Source organism: Triticum aestivum, chromosome 7D, assembly GCF_018294505.1.
Source record: "Triticum aestivum cultivar Chinese Spring chromosome 7D, IWGSC CS RefSeq v2.1, whole genome shotgun sequence".
NCBI classification, from domain to species: Eukaryota; Viridiplantae; Streptophyta; class Magnoliopsida; order Poales; family Poaceae; genus Triticum; species Triticum aestivum.
The window spans coordinates 76793602-76810349 of NC_057814.1; positions in this window are offsets into that span (position 1 = coordinate 76793602).

The following is a 16748-nucleotide window of genomic DNA, read 5'->3' on the forward strand; positions in this document are numbered from 1 at the left end:
GTGGGAGGTACTTATAGTCTAGGGACGAAATAGAGGGAGAGGGGATACAAAGGTCCAAAATGACCCTCAAAACCCACACACACTCGGATGGGTCCGGGCACCCGGGGCAAAGGGGTCCGGGCACCCGGACCGGGCAGAGGCGCGCACAGGCGGGGCCGTGCACCCCGGGGCGGCAAGGGCCGGGCACCCGGACTGGGCCGAGGGTCGGCTGGAGAGGGGCCGGGCACCCGGCTGCCAAGCCCGGGCACCCGGGGGGAGGCAGCAGCTCCAGCGCAAGGGCCGGGCACCCGGGGCGGCGGCTGCAGCGCCCAGCAGCAGGGCCGGGCACCCGGGGCCAACCAGGCCATGCACCCGGGGTGTCCAGGGAGGGGGGCCTGTTGGGGATCGTAGCAGAATTTAAAATTTATCTACGCAGCACCAAGAACCATCTATGGAGTATACTAGCAACGAGGGGAAAGGAGTGCATCTACATACCCTTGTAGATCGCGAGCGGAAGCGTTCCAATGAACGGGGTTGATGGAGTCGTACTCGCCGTGATCCAAATCACCGATGACCGAGTGCCGAACAGACGGCACCTCCACGTTCAACACACGTACGGAGCAGCGACGTCTCCTCCTTCTTGATCCAGCAAGGGGGAAGGAGAGGTTGATGGAGATCCAGCAGCACGACGGCGTGGTGGTGGAAGTAGCAGGGTCTCGGCAGGGCTTCGCCAAGCTTCTGCGAGAGGGAGAGGTGTTGCAGGGGGAGAGGGAGGCGCCAGGGGCTGTCATGCTGCTGCCCTCCCTCCCCCCCACTATATATAGGCCCCCTGGGGGGCGGGGCGCCGGCCCTGGATCCCATCTACAAGGGGCGGCGGCAGCCAGGGGGGAAACTTGCCCCCCAAGTCAGGTGGGGCACCCCCCACCCCTAGGGTTTCCAACCCTAGGCGCAGGAGGAGGCCCATGGGGGGCGCCCCAGCCCACTAGGGGCTGGTTCCCTTCCCACTTCAGCCCATGGGGCCCTCCGGGATAGGTGGCCCCACCCGGTGGACCCCCGGGATCCTTCCGGTGGTCCCGGTACAATACCGGTGACCCCCGAAACTTTCCCGGTGGCCGAAACTTGACTTCCTATATATAATTCTTCACCTCCGGACCATTCTGGAACTCCTCGTGACGTCCGGGATCTCATCCGGGACTCCGAACAACTTTCGGGTTTCCGCATACTAATATCTCTACAACCCTAGCGTCACCGAACCTTAAGTGTGTAGACCCTACGGGTTCGGGAGACATGCAGACATGACCGAGACGCCTCTCCGGTCAATAACCAACAGCGGGATCTGGATACCCATGTTGGCTCCCACATGTTCCACGATGATCTCATCGGATGAACCACGATGTCGAGGATTCAATCAATCCCGTATACAATTCCCTTTGTCAATCGGTACGTTACTTGCCCGAGATTCGATCGTCGGTATCCCAATACCTTGTTCAATCTCGTTACCGGCAAGTCACTTTACTCGCACCGTAATGCATCATCCCGTGGCTAACTCCTTAGTCACATTGAGCTCATTATGATGATGCATTACCGAGTGGGCCCAGAGATACCTCTCCGTCATACGGAGTGACAAATCCCAGTCTCGATCCGTGCCAACCCAACAGACACTTTCGGAGATACCCGTAATGCACCTTTATAGTCACCCAGTTACGGACGTTTGGTACACCCAAAGCACTCCTACGGTATCCGGGAGTTGCACGATCTCATGGTCTAAGGAAATGATACTTGACATTGGAAAAGCTCTAGCAAACGAACTACACGATCTTTTATGCTATGCTTAGGATTGGGTCTTGTCCATCACATCATTCTCCTAATGATGTGATCCCGTTATCAACGACATCCAATGTCCATGGTCAGGAAACCGTAACCATCTATTGATCAACGAGCTAGTCAACTAGAGGCTTACTAGGGACATAGTGTTGTCTATGTATCCACACATGTATCTGAGTTTCCTATCAATACAATTCTAGAATGGACAATAAACGATTATCATGAACAAGGAAATATAATAATAACCAATTTATTATTGCCTCTAGGGCATATTTCCAACAGTCTCCCACTTGCACTAGAGTCAATAATCTAGTTCACATCACCATGTGATTAACACTCACAGGTCACATCACCATGTGACCAACATCCAAAGAGTTCACTAGAGTCAACAATCTAGTTCACATCATTATGTGATTAACACTCAATGAGTTCTGGTTTGATCATGTCATGCTTGTGAGAGAGGTTATTAGTCAACGGGTCTGAACCTTTCAGATCCGTGTGTGCTTTACGAATATCTATGTCATCTTGTGGATGCTACCACGCGCTACTTGGAGCCATTTCAAATAACTGCTCTACTATACGAATCCGGTTTACTACTCAGAGTCATCCGGATTAGTGTCAAAGTTCGCATCGACGTAACCCTTTACGACGAACTCCTTTTCACCTCCATAATCGAGAAAATTCCTTAGTCCACTAGATACTAAGGACAAGTTCGACCGCTGTCATGTGATCCATTCCCGGATCACTATTGTACCCCTTGACCAACTCATGGCAAGGCACACTTCATGTGCGGTACACAGCATAGCATACTGTAGAGCCTACGTCTAAAGCATAGGGGACGACCTTCGTCCTTTCTCTCTCTTCTGCTGTGGTCAGGTCTTGAGTCTTACTCAATACTCACACCTTGTAACACAGCCAAGAACTCCTTCTTTGCTGATCTATTTTGAACTCTTTCAAAATCATGTCAAGGTGTGCGTTCTTTGAAAGTATCATCAGACGTCTTGATCTATCTCTATAGATCTTGATGCCCAATATGTAAGCAGCTTTATCCAGGTCTTCCTTTGAAAAACTCCTTTCAAACAACCCTTTATGCTTTCCAGAAATTTTACATCATTTCGGATCAACAATATGTCATTCACATATACTTATCAGAAATGTTGTAGTGCTCCCACTCACTTTATTGTAAATACAAGTTTCTAACAAACTTTGTACAAACCCAAAAACTTTGATCACTCCATCAAAGCGTATATTCTGACTCCGAGATGCTTGCTCTAGTCCATGGAAGGATCGCTGGAGCTAGCATACCTTTTAGCATCCTTAGGATCGACAAAACCTTTCTGATTGTATCACATACAACCTTTCCTTACGAAAACTGGTAAGGAAACTTGTTTTGACATCCATCTGCCAGATTTCATAAATGCAGCTAATGCTAACATGATTCCGACGGACTTAAGCATCGCTACGGATGAGAAAATCTCATCGTAGTCAACTCCTTGAACTTGTGAAAATACTCTTTGCCACAAGTCGAGCTTCATAGACGGTAACATTACCGTCCACGTCCGTCTTCTTCTTAAAGATCCATTTATCTCAATGGCTTGCCGATCATCGGGCAAGTTCACCAAAGTCCATGCTTTGTTCTGATACATGGATTCTATCTCGGATTTCATGGTTTCTAACCATTTGTCGGAATATGGGCCCACCATCGCTTCTCCATCGCTCGTAGGTTCATTGTTGTCTAACAACATGATATCTAAGACAGGATTACCGTACCACTCAGGAGTAGTACATATCCTTGTCGACCTACGAGGTTTGGTAGTGACTTGATCCGAAGTTTCATGATCACTATCATAAGCTTCCACTTCAATTGGTGTAGGTGCCACAAGAACAACTTCCTGTGCCCTGCTACACGCTAGTTGAAGTTATGGTTCAATAACCTCATCAAGTCTCCACCATCCTCCCACTCAATTCTTTCGAGAGAAACTTTTCCTCGAGAAAGAACCTGTTTCTAGAAACAATCACCTTGCTTCCGGATCTGAAATAGGAGGTATACCCAACTGTTTTGGGTATTCTATGAAGATGCATTTATCCGCTTTGGGTTCGAGCTTATCAGCCTGAAACTTTTTTCACATAAGCATCGCAGCCCCAAACTTTTAAGAAACGACAACTTAGGTTTCTCTAAACGATGTCGTCACAACGGCATTGCATGGTGCCCCTTTTAAAGTGAATACGGTTGTCTCTAATGCCTAACCCATAAACGATAGTGGTAATTCGATAAGAGACATCATGGTATGCACCATATCCAATAGGGTGCAGTTATGATGTTCGGACACACCATCACACTGTGGTGTTCCAGGCGGTATTAATTGTGAAACACTTTCCACAATGTCTTAATTGTGTGCCAAACTCGTAACTCAGATATCTCTATGATCATATCATAGACATTTTATCCTCTTGTCACGACGATCTTCAGCTTCACTCTGAAATTACTTGAACCTTTCAATAATTCAGACTTGTGTTTCATCAAGTAAATACACTCAGCATCTACTCAAATCATCTGTGAAGTAAGAACATAACGATATCCACTGCATGCCTCAGCACTCATTGGACTGCACACATCAAAATGTATTACTCCCAACAAGTTGCTCTCTTGTTCCATCTTACTGAAAACGAGGCTTTTCAGTCATCTTGCCCATGTGGTATGATTTGCATGTCTCAAGTGATTCAAAATCAAGTGAGTCCAAACGATCCATCTGCATGGAGTTTCTTCATGCATATATACCAATAGACATGGTTCGCATGTCTCAATCTTTTCAAAAACGAGTGAGTCCAAAGATCCATCTACATGGAGCTTCTTCATGCGTTCTATACCAATATGACTCAAATGGCAGTGCCACAAGTATGTGGTACTATCATTACTATTTTATATCTTTTGGCACGAACATGTGTATCACTGCGATCGAGATTCATTTTAGGTGCAAGACCATTGAAGGTATTATTCAAATAAACAGAGTAACCATTATTCTCCTTAAATGAATAACCGTATTGCGATAAACATAATCCAATCATGCTCAACGCAAACACCAAAATCTCGATGGTAGAGGGAGCATGCGATGCTTGATCACATCAACCTTGGAAACACTTCCAACACACATCGTCATCTCACCTTTAGCCAGTCTCCATTTATTCCGCAGCTTTTATTTCGAGTTACTAACACTTAGCAACCGAACCGGTATCTAATACCCTGGTGCTGCTAGGAGTACTAGTAAAGTACACATTCATATAATGTATATCCAATATACTTCTGTCGACCTTGCCTGCCTTCTCATCTACCAAGTATCTAGGGTAGTTCCGCTTCAGTGACCGTTCCCCTCATTACAGAAGCACTTAGTCTCGGGTTTGGGTTCAACCTTGGGATTCTTCACTAGAGCAGCAAATGATTTGCTGTTTCATGAAGTATCCCTTTTGCCCTTGCCCTTCTAGAAACTAGTGGTTTTACTAACCATCAACAATTGATGCTCCTTCTTGATTTCTACTTTCGCGGTGTCAAACATCGCGAGTTGCTCAAGGATCATCATCTATCCTTGATATTTATAGTTCATCACGAAGCTCTAATAGCTTGGTGGCAGTGACTATGGAGAACCATCACTATCTCATCTGGAAGATTAACTCCCACTCGATTCAAGCGATTGTGGCACTCAGACAATCTGAGCACATGCTCAACGATTGAGCTTTTCTCCCTTAGTTTGAAGGCTTAAGAAACTTGTCAGAGGTCTCATACCTCTTGACGTGGGCACTAGTCTGAAATCCCAATTTCAGTCTTCGGAACATCTCATATGTTCTGCGACATCTCAAAACGTCTTTGGTGCCACAATTCTAAACCGTTAGCATTACGCACTGAACTATCACGTAGTCATCAAAACGTGTATGTCAGATGTTTCGCAACATCTACAGACAACACTGAGGTTCAGCACACCGAGCGGTGCATTAAGGACATAAGCCTTCTATGCAGCAATGAGGACAATCCTCAGTTTACGGACCCAGTCCGCATAATTGCTACTACCAACTTTCAACTAAAATTTCTCTAGGAACATATCCTAAACAGTAGAGCTAAAGCGTAAGCTATGACATAATTTGCAAAGACCTTTTGACTATGTTCATGATAATGAAGTTCATCTGATTATTTAATGAACTCCCACTCAGATAGACATCCCTCTAGTCATCTAAGTGATACATGATCCGAGTCAAACTAGGCCGTGTCCGATCATCACGTGAGATGGACTAGTCATCATCGGTGAACATCTCCATGTTGATCGTATCTTCTATACGACTCATGCTCGACCTTTCGGTCCTCCGTGTTCCGAGGCCATGTCTGTACATGCTAGGCTCGTCAAGTCAACCTAAGTGTATTGCGTGTGTTCCGAGGCCATGTCTGTACATGCTAGGCTCGTCAACACCCGTTGTATGCGAACGTTAGAATCTATCACACCCGATCATCACGTGGTGCTTCGAAACAACGAACCTTCGCAACGGTGCACAGTTAGGGGGAACACTTTCTTGAAATTATTATAAGGGATCATCTTACTTACTACCGTCGTTCTAAGCAAATAAGATGCAAAACATGATAAACATCACATGCAATCAAATAGTGACATGATATGGCCAATATCATTTTGCTCCTTTGATCTCCATCTTCGGGGCACCATGATCATCTTCGTCACCGGCATGACACCATGATCTCCATCATTGTGTCTTCATGAAGTTGTCACGCCAACGATTACTTCTACTTCTATGGCTAACGCGCTTAGCAATAAAGTAAAGTAATTTACATGGCGTTATTCAATGACACGCAGGTCATACAAAAAATAAAGACAACTCCTATGGCTCCTGCCGGTTGTCATACTCATCGACATGCAAGTCGTGATTCCTATTACAAGAATATGATCAATCTCATACATCACATATATCATTCATCACATCTTCTGGCCATATCACATCACATAGCACATGCTGCAAAAACAAGTTAGACGTCCTCTAATTGTTGTTGCAAGTTTTTACGTGGCTTGTATAGGTTTCTAGCAAGAACGTTTCTTACCTACGTAAAACCACAACATGATATGCCAATTTCTATTTACCCTTCATAAGGACCCTTTTCATCGAATCCGTTCCGACTAAAGTGGGAGAGACAGACACCCGCTAGCCACCTTATGCAACTAGTGCATGTCAGTCGGTGGAACCTGTCTCACGTAAGCGTACGTGTAAGGTCGGTCCGGGCCGCTTCATCCCACAATACCGCCGAAACAAGATAAGACTAGTAGTGGCAAGAAAATTGACAACATCTACGCCCACAACTGCTTTGTGTTCTACTCGTGCATAGTAACTACGCATAGGCCTGGCTCATGATGCCACTGTTGGGGATCGTAGCAGAATTTAAAAATTTTCTACGCATCACCAAGATCCATCTATGGAGTATACTAGCAACGAGGAGAAAGGAGTGCATCTACATACCTTTGTAGATCACGAGCGGAAGCGTTCCAATGAACGGGGTTGATGGAGTCGTACTCGCCGTGATCCAAATCACCGATGACCGAGTGCCGAACGGACGTCACCTCCGCGTTCAACACACGTACGGAGCAGCGACGTCTCCTCCTTCTTGATCCAGCAAGGGGGAAGGAGAGGTTGATGGAGATCCAGCAGCACGACGGCGTGGTGGTGGAAGTAGCGGGGTCTCGGCAGGGCTTCGCCAAGCTTCTGCGAGAGGGAGAGGTGTTGCAGGGGGAGAGGGAGGCGCCAGGGGCTGTCATGCTGCTTCCCTCCCTCCCCCCCACTATATATAGGCCCCCTGGGGGGGGGGGGGCGGCCCTGGATCCCATCTACAAGGGGGGCGGCGGCCAGGGGGGAAACTTGCCCCCCAAGTCAGGTGGGGCGCCCCCCACCCCTAGGGTTTCCAACCCTAGGCGCAGGGGGAGGCCCATGGGGGGCGCCCCAGCCCACTAGGGGATGGTTCCCTTCCCACTTCAGCCCATGGGGCCCTCCGGGATAGGTGCCCCCACCCGGTGGACCCCCGGGACCCTTCCGGTGGTCCCGGTACAATACCGGTGGCCCCCGAAACTTTCCCGGTGGCCGAAACTTGACTTCCTATATATAATTCTTCACCTCCGGACCATTCCGGAACTCCTCGTGACATCCGGGATCTCATCCGGGACTCCGAACAACTTTCGGGTTTCCGCATACTAATATCTCTACAACCCTAGCGTCACCGAACCTTAAGTGTGTAGACCCTACGGGTTCGGGAGACATGCAGACATGACCGAGACGCCTCTCCGGTCAATAACCAACATCGGGATCTGGATACCCATGTTGGCTCCCACATGTTCCACGATGATCTCATCGGATGAACCACGATGTCGAGGATTCAATCAATCCCGTATACAATTCCCTTTGTCAATCGGTACGTTACTTGCCCGAGATTCGATCGTCGGTATCCCAATACCTTGTTCAATCTCGTTACCGGCAAGTCACTTTACTCGTACCGTAATGCATGATCCCGTGGCTAACTCCTTAGTCACATTGAGCTCATTATGATGATGCATTACCGAGTGGGCCCAGAGATACCTCTCCGTCATACGGAGTGACAAATCCCAGTCTCGATCCGTGCCAACCCAACAGACACTTTCGGAGATACCCGTAATGCACCTTTATAGTCACCCAGTTACGTTGTGACGTTTGGTACACCCAAAGCACTCCTACGGTATCCGGGAGTTGCACGATCTCATGGTCTAAGGAAATGATACTTGACATTGGAAAAGCTCTAGCAAACGAACTACACGGTCTTTTATGCTATGCTTAGGATTGGGTCTTGTCCATCACATCATTCTCCTAATGATGTGATCCCGTTATCAACGACATCCAATGTCCATGGTCAGGAAACCGTAACCATCTATTGATCAACGAGCTAGTCAACTAGAGGCTTACTAGGGACATGGTGTTGTCTATGTATCCACACATGTATCTGAGTTTCCTATCAATACAATTCTAGCATGGACAATAAACGATTATCATGAACAAGGAAATATAATAATAACCAATTTATTATTGCCTCTAGGGCATATTTCCAACAGGGCCGGCCGGCTGCTAGGGGACCGGGCACCCGGAGTCCAGGGGCCTCCGGTCCTCTCGCTCTTCTCGCTTCTCTCCTTCTCCTTCTTCTTGTGTGTCCGGGTCTTCGTCCTCGCCTCCACACGGTCATCTCCTCGGTACCTGAGAGTGCAATATATCTCCATTTGAGGTAGGACCCGGTTCACCTGTGAAATCAAATGGAGTTCGAAGAGGAAGGAGTTAACCTCGGTTTCGGTGGCACGTGTGTGTGCACTTGTCATCGGTCTTCTCCGTCCTTGCGGTGGTGGTGTGACGTCCATGGTGATGGTCGAGGGATGCTCTGCATCAAGTTGCCCCTAGTAGGTGGCCGCGGCTAGGAGGGCCAAGGACGTCGCCCTCCCGCGCGATGGCGGGGAGGCTCGTCCTTGCTCTGTTCTGTCCGTGACAAGATGAGGATCGGTGGAAGGCTGGTCCATGGCTCCGAGGGGCCTGATCCGGTTGTCTCCTTCCCTCTGCTATTGGCGGCGATCTAGATCAGGAGTACATTCAGTGTAAGGGGATCAAGACTGTGTTCTGCTCAATGGCGACCCTCATTGATCTGGCCATTGACGAATTCCGGAAGGCTCCTAATGCCTGTAGATTGCTGGATCGAATGGGATTCGGTCGTGTGCGCCCCCATTTCAGCCCGTGTGGCTTCAGGTGGGGCGTGACGCGAAGCTTCGTTGTTTGTTGATATTATGGGACATGTCGGTTTTCAATTTCTATGGTGAAGACATTGGCAGAGAATGCCATGGCGGCTGAGATCTCATGCCTAGTAATGGCGGACCGAGTCTTCGAGGCGATGATAACTTTGCTTGGTGTTTCGTGACCTGTAGCAGCGGCGTTGGCAAGTGGGGGCGGCGACACAAAATAAGTACAAAGTCTGCTCATTCATGGTGAAAACCTAAGGTCTGGCCTTAATTGGTTGTGCCTGATAATGGCCTTGTTGAAGGCATTGTTATGAGAGCGCGGATTTCTCTAGGGTGAAAACCTAAGATCTCTGACCGGGCGATGACGGCGCTTGTGCACTGTTTCCTTCTTGGAGGCATCATTTTTGGAGAATTTGAACTTCGGGTGTTGTCTTGGTGGTGATTTGTGCTGCAGCTACAAGGAATTGATCACCCTAGCGGGATCTTTTTTTTTCTTCTTTAAGTTTTTGGGTTGTGTGCATCCGCTATGTTCTTACGACATTTTGTTGTTGCAGAGCCTGGGTGTAATTGGTATCTTCGCCATATTAATATATTCTCTTTATTAAAAAAATCTATCTTTACGATGGTTATTTTAAAATTGATTCAGCGTGGGCTAGAGTATGTAGAAGAGGCCTGCCATCGGCAAGGACATTCTCGTTGTGGCGCGCCAACCGGGGATCATTCCTGTGCTCCTCGAAACCCAGATCCATTGCACGTCTTCAATGTCATCGAGGCAGAACGCCGGAACCGCCACCCACGAGCCTCCAACCTTGTTCTTGGACCTTTATCTTCCCCCAAACAAAGATAGCACCACACGAGATGAGATCCTCCATAGACACAACAAACACCACCAAATCCATCACACGGAGGAAACGACTTCACCACCGAGGATGTCATCGAGATGGGGCTGAGGTCAAGGAAATTTTATTCCAAACGCTAGTGCGACCTCCATCCAAATGCCTCCGTGGAACACACTAAACCTAACCCTAACTATAGTGAGGCAGAGAGTCCGGGTTTCCCCACCCATTCATCTCCAGAGCGGCGATCAGAGGGCAAGAGAACCCACGGCTTTGCTGGCAGAGCACAGGAGGAGTTGGTTGCCTCCCTGGTCGCTTTTTTCGTGGATAAGGGAGCGAAGCGTTTAGCAACGAGTAGTTTATATACCCATATATTGAGCAGGGCAATGTTTTTAATCTTAATATCTTGGATTCCAAGACCCCCCCCCTATTTTTTAGGCCGACATAACACATTCCAGCTAGGTAGCCGATATTTCTTTAATTCATTATCACACTATTGAAAAAAGTTGATCTAATGTAGTCCAATCCGTACATACACCTTTTAGTAAGTGGAAGGACATGATGTATAAAACAATATTTCTTAGGACAGAATCAATTAAAACCAATCACCTTGCATAGGACAAGAGTTTGAATTTCCAACTGGAAACTCATTTCTCTAGTCTCTCTTCACTCAAAGATGGTTAGACGGAATCGGGATGCCCATGTATCGATTAGGGAATTGCCTGACCTAGCAGCCAAAGTTTTTTAGCATACTCGGCTAGCGAATATGTGGCCTCACCGAAGCAGAAAAGTTCACTCCTACGAAAATTAATTTTAAGACCTTAAAGCTCCTCAAAAGCACATAATAAGAGCTTGAGGTTCTTTCTTTATCTAGGTGTCATGATCCATGATCCATAAAAAAGTATGGTATCATCCGCATACTGTGAAATAGACAAGCCATCTAACTAAATGACATATTATCCCGCTAATCTAACCATCCACTTTAGCCAATTCAACAAGAATAATTAACATGTCTGACATAATGTTGAACAGAATAGGGACAGGGGTCTCCTTAGCAAAGACCCTTCCGGGTCAGGCCTGGAAATAAATACCAACATCATCATGAATTAGATGACAACACTAGACAAAGTCTATCCATCGGCACCACATTGGCAAGAACCCTTCATGCAAAAAGTTTGTAGAAGAAAGGACCACTTGACTTTATCATAGGTTTTTAGAAGTTAATTTTGAAGATGACTCTGCTCAACTCTTCCGCCGAAACTCATGCACTGTTGCATGTAGCACAACAACTACATCCAGTATGTTACCTAAAAAGGTTTTTGCCCCGCTTTATATATAAAGCAACGATCATCCATAACCCGGTACAAACGCACGCCACCACAACATACGTACACACCCTAAGGTAGGATACATAGGTGTTGAGCGTAGCAACACCACCCCTAGCACTATAAGAGCAACCAGGGTCCTCAACCGTGAACATGCCACCACGAAGAGATGAAGCCGCATATGACGAACCGTGGGCTCCAACGCGGCGCCTTCAGGAAGGTTACGATACCAGAACGCCGCCACCGCCCGACCCGAGGATCAGTGTTTCCCCTGGAGCAACACGATGGGCAATGAGAGCCGCAACGACACCTTCAGGAAGGGAACGAGCTTCGTCGCCGCCGGTCCGTCTGAAGATCGAACAAGTTTTCACCCCGGCCAACACTCTCCGCCACCGAACATCACACCCCGGCGACCACGCCGCCCACACGGCCATGGCCACCGGGAAGCACCGAGCCGAGCACCGCACTACCACCACCAGGGCCGCCGCCTCGGCATCCAAGACCTTGACATCACCTCACCCGAGACCCGCTGCTACCCCAACCGAAAAGACGAGTTGAAAGGCCCACGCCTTTCGCACCCCTGGGCGGCCCCAGCACCGAGACCCAATAGGCCGGCCAAAGCTGGCCTCCATCGACCCGTCCTGCTGCACTGTGCACGAGACGAGCTCAGTCCTGCTGCCGGGCGCGAGACGCGTTTGGTCCCGCAACACCGGGCGCAAGGCGAGCGATGGACTGCAGCTGGGAGAGGGTCAACCCTTCAACAAAGGTAGCTCCCGGACAACGAGGAGAGGGATCGATGGCCGACACAGGCCGCTCACCAACGGGCCGACGCCGGAGATGTCCAGCCGCCGCCGTGAAAACGACCCAGACCACTGCCATGAGCCACTACGTTGTGGTAGCCCACATCCACGCCGAGACCCCGAGGGGCAGCCCCGAGCCGCCCTGCAGCAGTTGCGGCCCGCCCCCGCGCCGCCCTGCAGCAGTTGCGGCCCGCCCCCGCGCCGCCCATCTGCGCCAGATCCCAATCCAGGAGCCGCCGCCGCCACAAGCACACTAGCCACCGCGCAGCCCTCGCCCCAGCCAACTCGGACCGATGAAGCTACAACAGGCCTAGGAAGAGAATGTTGTGCCGCGAGGACCAACGCCACCGACGGCCAACCATCCCCGCCGTCCTACACCCACCATCCACCGCCGCTGGCCTGGATCTGCCGTGCAGGACACCACCGCACCGATGCAGTCCCCGCAAGCAGATCCACACCACCACCTCCCTACAACGCCGCTGCCAGAGCCCCGCGCCTCCGCCCAGCGCCCCCGCAAGGACGAGCCGCCCCGTGCCACCCAAAGCACCCTGCAGGAGGGGGAAACGCCCCACCGCCGCCAGCGCCGCACAGACTTCGCCCGGCTGCTCCCTCAGGCGGCAGCGGGGAGAGGAGGAGGCAGAGAGGAGCCTAGGGGCGGGGGCGGCGGCGGCGCTGGCTCTCCCGTGGTGCACGTGGGGTGTGTCACGGGATCTCTATCCTATCGGTGTTTTTTTCTTCCAATCAGCCCTCTCTTTTTCAGTCTCTCACATTCAGTATGTTACGACCTTGCATAAAGGAATTTTGAGTGGGGTGTACCGCATGGCCAGCCACCCCATTTAACCGGTTAGTTGCGGCCTTCGTAAAGATTTTAAAACTGATATTTAGGATGCAAATCGGTTGATATCGTTGAATACGACTTGCATCCTTAGACCAGGATCTAGCTAACTCATGTACCATGCTCAACCGCCAACCTTACAACTTGTGCCAACAGGTTTGTGTCGATTCACTACCAGACAACAACGTACGAAACATGTACTACTTCCTCTCCCTTCGTGTTTTCTCTGGCTATCATTTACAGTAGCTCTCAAGATTTAAATCATCTTTTCAATTAACAAGTCCACTTGAAACTCAAAAGTCTGGGTGTCCAAAAGCAAGAAAACACCGGCAAGCATTTCTACAGATGAGAGCACCACTACCTAACCATTCTGCTTCAATGTGTGCAAAGCTTCATACCTCCTGATGTGCACCTGTAATAAGTGCAGTACTAAACCCCTGCATAATCTTAACACATCTACATTAATATTTGCCTACATACTACTATAATCATTAAGCTACTCCATGCAATCCCTGTACACGTACTGATTAATTAAGCACACATTAGGGATGACTGTGCATACATGTCATGGCACATGTATGGATTGAAATGGATAGTTCAGAGTTGATCCAAATGTTAAGAAAAAATTAGCTTGGCCAGATTTAACAGTAGAAAATATTACAAGAATGTAAGCTACTCCAGTGATCACTACTTCCGGTATGTCATAGCTAGCTCATTTTCTTGGCAGAGTTTTTCATAGGCATCGCCGAGGGTTTAAGGTTTAGGGAACACCCATCAACACGCCATAGGCATCGCCAGGGTTTAAGGTTATAGTAAGAAGAGGCAGGGGAGGTATGCCAAAAAAATAGAGGAGTGAAACCTCCAACCGAGAAGAACCGGCATAACCTCCAACATCGAAAACATCATAGAAGATGCGAGTGAACTCCGTTTTCGATGAACTCGAGCTTGTCATCAAGATGACCATAAGCTCCAAAACTCACAAAGAGAAGAACCAAACAAGAACCAACAAAGATGATGCAAGGATGCAATGGTTTGAGCTCTCTATGGACGATACGATCAAGCTACTCATCGAGAGCCCCCCTTGATAGTACGGCAATCGATCCTATAACCCGGTCTCCCAACTACCATCATGAGACCGGTAAAATAGAAAACCTATCAAGAGCAAACCTTTGCCTTGCACATGGTCCACTTGAGCTAGATGATGACGATCTTGACTCCCTCAAGTTGGACCACCTTTCTTGGTTGTGTTGGCTCGATGAAGACTAGTTGATTGCTCCCCCATACTCCACTATGGGTGAGCCACTCTTCCACACATCTTCACAAGTCCATTGTCACCACAATGGACGGCAAGCTTCAAGCATTTGATCTCTTCATGATGCTTCACTTGAACTTGCACACCGCAACATCTTCAAAAGTCCATTGTCACCACAATGGACAACAAGCTTCAAGCATTTGATCTCTTCATGATGCTTCACTTGAACTTGCACACCGCAACCTAACCCCACAAAGAACTCTCACGAAGATCATGGGTTAGTACACAAAGCGTAATTGACAATGCTTACCACACCATGGGATCGCTTGATCCCTCTCGGTACATCTTCTACGCTTTGTGAGTTGATCAAGTTGATTCACTCTTGACTTAGTCTTGATCAACCTTGAATCTTTTCAACTCTCTTCATTTGGATGATGTCTTGAGGATATACATGAATGATCACACAATCTTCTTCTCCAAGACATGCTGGCAATAAGCTCAACTCTCACATGACCAATCTTTGGATAATTCCTTAATAACACCTTGGTCACCACATAAACTCCTTGAAACCAACACATGGACTTCAAGAAATGCCTATGGACAAATCCTTCAAATATAACTCAAGGCAACCATTAGTCCATAGAGATTGTCATCAATTACCAAAACCAAACATGGGGGCACCGCATGTTCTTTCAAAAAGGTAGCGGGCAAGCAAGCAGGGCGAACAAGCGGACCACCCTAGATGAAAGTTGCATTATGTATCGCAAGCACGATGGCCTACTAGGATGTATGGATCCGTGCACTTGGTTTAGTAGTATTTGTTAGTTTATGAGCACTGGTGCGCGTTGGTCCTAAATAAACGGTTTAAAATCCCTTTCCGCGACGACATCTGGAACCGTCGCCAAGTGAGTGTGGGCAATAGGGGGATCCTTCCCACACGACCCAGAAACCGTCGGGGATATGCCCTCCTGGTACACACGTTCGGCAAAATGAGGTCGTGTGCGATCGGCGAGTGCTCAAATACGGAAATACGTACAGTAGAGCTAAAAAAATACAATTATATAGCGAAATTGTTTCCGGTCGCAAGTACATCCCACAGTCAGTCCCCGCTAAATGTTTCCGTTTGTATGTACATCCCACACAGTCGCTCCAAGAAAAACGTTTCCGTTCACAGGTACATCACACACAATTTTTCCCATTAAATCATTTGTGTAGAAAGAAACTGTGTGGCAAAGGCTGTCCATCACACACACTTTTTATGTGATAAACGTTTGCACAAGGTGGCCTAACGCAAACAGTTTTTAAGAGAAAGTTGTGTGTGCAGTGGAGATTGATCGCACACGTAGTGGATCCTAGAAACATTTCTGATCTTCACGTATATCTCAGACGTTTCGCTTTCGCAAACCGTGTGCAGTGTAATCCCTATTTAATCCATAATTAATTCATAATTAATCCAATTAATTTCTAATTTAAAAATCACATGTTATGAATTTAAAAGTAGGCAAACACTTATTTCATACCCAACCATGTTTATTACAAATATAGGTTCAACCACGAATCCATAATTCAATGCACATGTACATATACTGAAGAATTACTGAAGCACCAAATAAAGAATGATGAACCACAGTTGTACTAAAGACTGTAAAGAGAGAGGCGAAAGACATTCTGGTTGCTGGAGAAGGTGAAGCGAAATGCCCATATTGTGCCCTCCTCCATGCGTAAGGCGCGCATGACTCCAGGCCAACCCCTTGTGATGGCTGCCCGTCCATCCTTCACTGTCTTCATTAAGACTTCTCGATGCTCATTGAAGTCTGGATGAAATACTTTAACCTTCATTGCGTGTCAACCAACCTAACAAGCAAATACAGATAAACAGGGCATATGCTTGAAAACTGGACAAATGCTCACTGCAACCAACCTAACATGCAGATAAAGATAAATAAGGCATCTGCTTGATAACTGGAGAAATGCTAAAAAAGCAACCTAACAACCAAATACAGATAAACAAGCACTAGTAGAAAAAGGCCCATCTGTTCCGGTTCGTAAGGGCCTTCTATCCCGGTTTTGGAACCGGGACTAAAAGGTTGTTACTAATACCCTTGGCCTTTAG